This window comes from Cajanus cajan, chromosome 1, assembly GCF_000230855.2.
Source record: "Cajanus cajan strain Asha chromosome 1, NIPB_CcT2T_4, whole genome shotgun sequence".
NCBI classification, from domain to species: domain Eukaryota; kingdom Viridiplantae; phylum Streptophyta; class Magnoliopsida; order Fabales; family Fabaceae; genus Cajanus; species Cajanus cajan.
In genome coordinates, this window is record NC_138517.1 from 78478840 (window position 1) to 78485087 (window position 6248).

Consider the following 6248-nt stretch of genomic DNA (forward strand, 5'->3'; position numbering starts at 1 on the left):
ACACATGTCTCTACATTGGTCAGATATTGTTCACTTTGGACTTAACTCTCACGATTTTGCTTTTGGGTACCACCCAAAAAACCTCTTTATCAATGGAGACAATTGTGTGTATATAAACTCATGTCCACCATCTTGTTTGATTGATGTGAGACTTTGCTTGTATCCCAACAAATGTAAAGGAGGAAATTTATTATGTTCTATCTTTTTAGTTTATATAATTTATTTTCTAGTTGAGTTTTGTAATTTTTTGAATTAAATTATTTAATTTATACTATTTGAACTCAAATATATCTCAAAGTTTTAATATATATATATATATATATATATATATATATTATTTATTATAATTATAATGATGACACTATATTTAAACTTAGGATCTTTTACATATTATTTTAATTTTCAACCAATAGACTGACCTTAGTAGTTCAAAATTTTATTATATTATAGTATAATGTAATATATTTTATGGATAATTTAAAAATAAAGAATATTCTTTTGATCAAACAAATATTTAAATTATTTTTGCATCCCGAAGGAAATAAAATATAATAGGAGGCCTATTTCACCAAGTTCTTTATGAAATTTCTATTTGGAAGAACCAAGGTTATATATGTAATAGGAGAAACTATGTAATCTCATTCCTACTTTTCTTAACCCTCACATTTACATTTTTTAATACAATACTATGATTTTAAAAATAATCCAAAATCTAAAATAATAAAGAGGTAGAAGAATTTGAGTTGTGAAGGGAAGTGGTGCTTGTAGTATACACTATAGATATAATATGTGTTGATATATTTTGAAAACATGTAGTTATAAGTTATCGTGACACATAATACGTGTTGTTGAATCTCAATCAAAATCAACACAAGAATTGTATGAAGTTATATGTCAAATAGATTTGTATTTACATATATTATATTATAGTGACACTTTTTATATGTCATTGTATGTAACATTTCTTATAGTGCAATAATATATATCGATGTTTTATAAAAATGGAATTGTCCATATATATATATATATGTGTGTGTGTGTGTGTGTGTCATACAAATATCTATTTGGTTTTTGATAACCAAAGTAATAGTGAAAAATATCTATCACTAAAAGTAGTGATTAATCTCAATTAGGAGATCTTGAATGCACATAAGATAAGTATTTCTCTTTTGATATAATCTATTTCATATTTAAAGTTAAGATTCAAATTCTAGATAACTTATTAAAAAAAACATAAAACCACTTCCACTTGTGTAAACTTTGAGATTGGGCAATAAGCATGTTTGAGCCACAAAAAGCTCAATCTATTGAAAATTAATCTCTTAAAAATAAAACTCACACCAGCTCGTTTGGGCCTCGGGTTAGACATACCGAATTCAGGTTAGAATGGGTGAGTTATGTTAGGTTTGGGCTATTTGGACCAAATAATTTTTTTTCCAAAATAAGTTAAGTTTTATTTTATAATTATTATTTTACATTAATGGATAAAATTAAATCTCTTTTTGTATTGGATTGTTTAAATTACATTTTTATAGTCTATAACAAGTGTTTCAAACAATGTGCACAACATGTGCTGCATAGGGATCTTACAAGTCTAGGCTAGCAAAAAAACTAATCTCCCATGAAGAATAAGAAACTCTCATTAACAAGAATCCTCATAGCTACAAACTTGTACATCATCACAATCCAGAATGTCTACTATTAATTAATTAAAGAGAACTATAATTTCACACAATAACAAAGGCTAGTTTTTTTATATTATTAAATTAAAGTGTAACTTTGAGTGAACTTAGAGTGTACACCGACTAAAATTAACTATTTCAATAATAAATTAAATGACTTGATGGCAACCACATGTGTTTGTGAAATAGCCTTACAGGCTTACACATATTTTTATTTTGGTAAATTTCTTTACTAAACTAATTAAAATTTACGATACATAAAGGTACTATCGCTTTTGATTGTCAATTATTGCATGATATAATAATTTATTCTTTTGTATTAATAATTGATGAGGAATGGATATTTCACACATAGTGATCAATCCCTTAGTGAGGAGGATGACCCAGCATGGAGCAGTCGAGTGTACTTGAAGGAACCAAAATAAAAACTATAAGGAAATCAACTTTCAAACAAGGAAAGGACCATATATGGAGCTTTGAAACAATAACGTGACACTAACATCTTAAAATAAATTAACCAAGATAAATAGTACATTCATGGTTCCAAGTTGGACCACCTAATAGTGAAAGCTTATCTTTGTATACTGGGATGATATCGATATCAACTTTCTCTCCAACGTTCAACACCTCCTTTTTTCCAAAATAAAAAACATTTGGGATGGAAAGGGACGAATCTAAGACTTTAAGTTAGTGGGAGTAATTTGTTTTTTTTAAAAAGTTGATGATCATCACTATTTAAGTTAGTGGGAGTAATTTTTTTTTTTTTTTTTATAAAAAAGTTAATGATCATCACCATCTTATTTATAAGTAAAAAAACTTAAAATGTCAAAAATAGTTACCAATGAGTTCAATAAATAAATTTATGAGGTACAAAATATAATATTTTTAAACATACGTTGATAGTTTAATTAAAGTAAGGGTTCATCTATCCACCCTAAGTATGATATAGGTCCACCATTGGGCATGGAATTATCTACTACATATATAATTGTATACAATAAAAATATATTTAATTTCATATTTTATTAATTTTCAAAAGAGTCGATGGTGTTTTTGGTGGATTTGTAACTGATGGCAAGTGAATCCAAATATTGGATTCGTGTGAAGACTTTTCCTTTCTCAAAAATAAAAAATGAAGCGCCTAAGTGTGGTAGCAATAACATCTTCCTTGCGACTTTAACTTTATCACTACGCTTCCTTCTCCTCACTCCAACATTTTCCCCCATTTTTTTTCTCATCTTTATTTCTTATTAGTCGCATAGTTCATTGCGTGAGGTAACGTTCAAACTATTGTTGATTTTTCTCAAATCCCAAACCACTAACTCTCTTTTTCTCATGATTGCAAAGGAAGTTTCACTTCAAATCCCTAACCTTTCCCTAATTGACTTGCGTTGTTAAGAGCAAATAAAGTACACGTTGAGTTCTTATCATTATAGTATCTTTATGCATCGTTCACACCGATTGTAGTTCTAGCTCACAACATTCTCTATTGGTAAAGTGATTAAGGTTTAACAAGGTAATTTCATTTGCAATGTAATGCCAAATTATGTTTTCATCTTTAATTTGGTTTATCTTTCTCTCACAGGTTCTTTGTATTTGACCTTATTCCATCGTAGAGCACCATTGTAAGCATTGCTTTTTTCTCCCTAAGTTGCCTTCTTCAGTCTTAGATAAATCTACCTTTTTGGCTTGTTATTTACTTACAACCTTTGGTTAGTGCTTGAAAATTGGTGTGACAAATTCGTAGGGTTTCTCTTTGGTTGTGATTTTGGTAACAAAAATTGACTTGTAATGATTACTTAATTTGTTTCAATCACATATTGCTCAAGTGTGATTTAATTATGTTATTATTGGTTGAGAATTAAATTTAGTTTTCCTGCATGTGTATATAAGCATTTATTAGTGGAACTGTATGGTCTACGCTTTAGGTTTTTTTTCTTCTTACAAATCTATCACTAGTTGTGATTTGAAATTTTTGGAAGTAGCATGTATAGGAAGTTATGTGTGTAACAAAGGTGGTTGGATGGAAGTGCAGGTGGCCAGCTTCCTACCGTTATAAGATAAAATGCAGTAGCAATGCAACACATATATAAGAAAGGAAATAAAAGATATTGTAATACAATAGTAAGATAAGTTGCAAATAAGCATAGAGTTGCATGGATAGTGCATGAAATGTCACAAGATACAATTAATGAAAACTAGTGCTAGAACCATTCAAATGATTGCATAACTTTTACATATTGAAGACAACATGTGAGAGTTTTTTTTTCCTTTTAGGAACATATAGATGGGCTAGGTTTATTTGAGCTCATGGCAACATGTCAAATTTCATTCATTATCGAACAAACCCAAGTTTTGTTATGTATTTGGGGACAATGAAGGTTTTTTTTTTTGCATTTATATGTATCATTGCTATTTTGGGCCTAATTTAGGTGTATTTGCTTCATTGCTTGTCCCTTTCAATAATAATGTTTTGAGCTTCAAATAAATGACTTTTCATTTGGCGTCATAAATGGTCATAAAAAGTTACAACTGTTAAGTCTCAATTATACTTCTTTTTAGATAGGAATTATTCAACAATTCCACTCATCTCATGCACTCTTGCAATATAATTGTTTTCTTTTGATTAATTTTTGTGCAGATATAGCTAACCCAAAAATCATCTGACAATACCCTGATACACCTCATTTTTTGTGCAGGTATTGAGTTAAAAAGTTGAAGTTGAAGACCCATTAGATTGGAAATTGAAAGAGCTTAGGAGCAGAAGAAGCATCATTGCGCCGGGTGCAAACTACCCGTGCCAGGCTTGAGAAACACAGAGAGCATCAGCTCTGCACTTCAGCATTGCACCGAGCGCAAGAGCATCCGCGCTGGGCGTGCTTGAAAATAGAGAGCATTCAAAACTCTCTGGAAGACATTGTTCCGGGCACAGAAATATCCATGCCGGGCGTGATTCGAGACAAAGAGTAATTACCTCTCTGGAAGACCCTGTGTCGGGCGCGAGGTATAATGCGTCAGGCGTGTAAACCCTATCCTGTCCCACCCAGCTCGTATTTGATCAAATCTTCGAGGTTCATTCCCTCATTCACACATTGGGCGACTTCTAGGAGCTGTGGAAGGGATTCCCAGTGCTTGGGACCGTTCGTGTGTGGGTCTTTCCTTCGGTTCTTCCATCTTCTCTTCCATCTCTATTTTTGTTTCACCATCATTGTTTTGAGCGGTTTTGCCTATTATTTTGTGGGGTTAGATGTAGCCAACTAAATTTCTTATGTAATCTTCATGTTATCAATGATATATATATATATATATATATATATATATATGATGTTTCATTCATTGTTGTGTTATGTTTCTATTCTTAATGCTTGCTTTGGATTGATTCTCCTTTGCTTGAAATAGAGTCCATTGGGTATTAAAAAATAACCTTTGAAACTAGCTCTGAAACAAATGCCTAGTGGGAAATGTATCTAGGAATAGAGTTTGGCCCATTAGTAGTCTTAAACCCTAACCTGTAATCTAGGTGTATGTATTAGATACTCAAGGAATTGATATTCATTACCTGCACCTAGGCTCTTGCTCTAAGGGATTAGGTTTGAGTAAACTTATGGGTTGACTAAGCAATGAATGTAACAAGAGAATAAAGATTCATCAGTGTGAAGTTTGGTGATATCTGACCCGAAAACCTTACAAAATCACGATACCATTTCTATCCTTTCCACACACAAAAATAGTTTTATAGTTTTAACATTCCAATAGTCATAACCTTTACTTCAAATTGCATGACAGTCTATGAGAAATTGGAATTATTCTTTAGTCATGAATAGTCATTAAATGCTTGTTTTACCTAACTAGTTCTTGTGGATACGATTTAAATTCACTACTTGTACGGCCGATATACTTACCGTGTTTGAGTTCGTTGAGAGAATTAAAATGATTTATAACAAGAACAAAAGTTAATTTCAACGGAAATCTCAACACTAACATTTTTTCTATAATCAATATATCTAATCTAAGTAGATAAAGACTAATTCCTTTCAAGACATAACCAAAAGTGAGTTTTATCTCTTTTTATATATATATATTTTCATACGCTTGATGAAGAAATTGAATATCTCTCATAATGCTTAAGAAACTTAGTAGTCTACCATGTGTTGGAATTTGTTGATAAACATATTATACTATATTATACACACATCAAAGCATATGGCACTTAGTGCATAATTGCAGATGGAGCTTATAAAGGAATTTGTGCATTACTATTTTTTTCTTAAGATCGGAAAGAATATGGTTGAGATTTTGGTAACATGAAAATATTTTGTATGTCGGTGTCACTATTTTACCTAGAAATTTATGGTGACTAGGTGGACCATAATAGAAGCTAAAAATTCAAAAAAAAAAAAAACTTTTTCCCCTTAAGTCAAAGAATATTTGTAGGATTTTATATTCCTTTCTCGTCCCAAATGGGTGCACAAAATTAATGCCAAAACAACTCCAATTTGGCCACATGCTAATTGGCTCAGGGACACATACGGGTTGCTATACACCTTTCAAGCCACCATTTATCCT

The 6248-nt window shown here is 31.0% G+C and overlaps 1 long non-coding RNA gene across 1 annotated transcript; it reads left to right on the forward strand.

Annotated features, from left to right (window-relative positions):
• The first annotated feature begins 1343 nt into the window (after positions 1-1343).
• LOC114916193 (uncharacterized) lies at positions 1344-4964 on the forward strand. Its single transcript, XR_003804558.2, has 3 exons — positions 1344-3174; positions 3268-3307; positions 4382-4964. It is a non-coding gene; the product is annotated as an uncharacterized LOC114916193 (long non-coding RNA).
• Positions 4965-6248: the final 1284 nt, after the last annotated feature.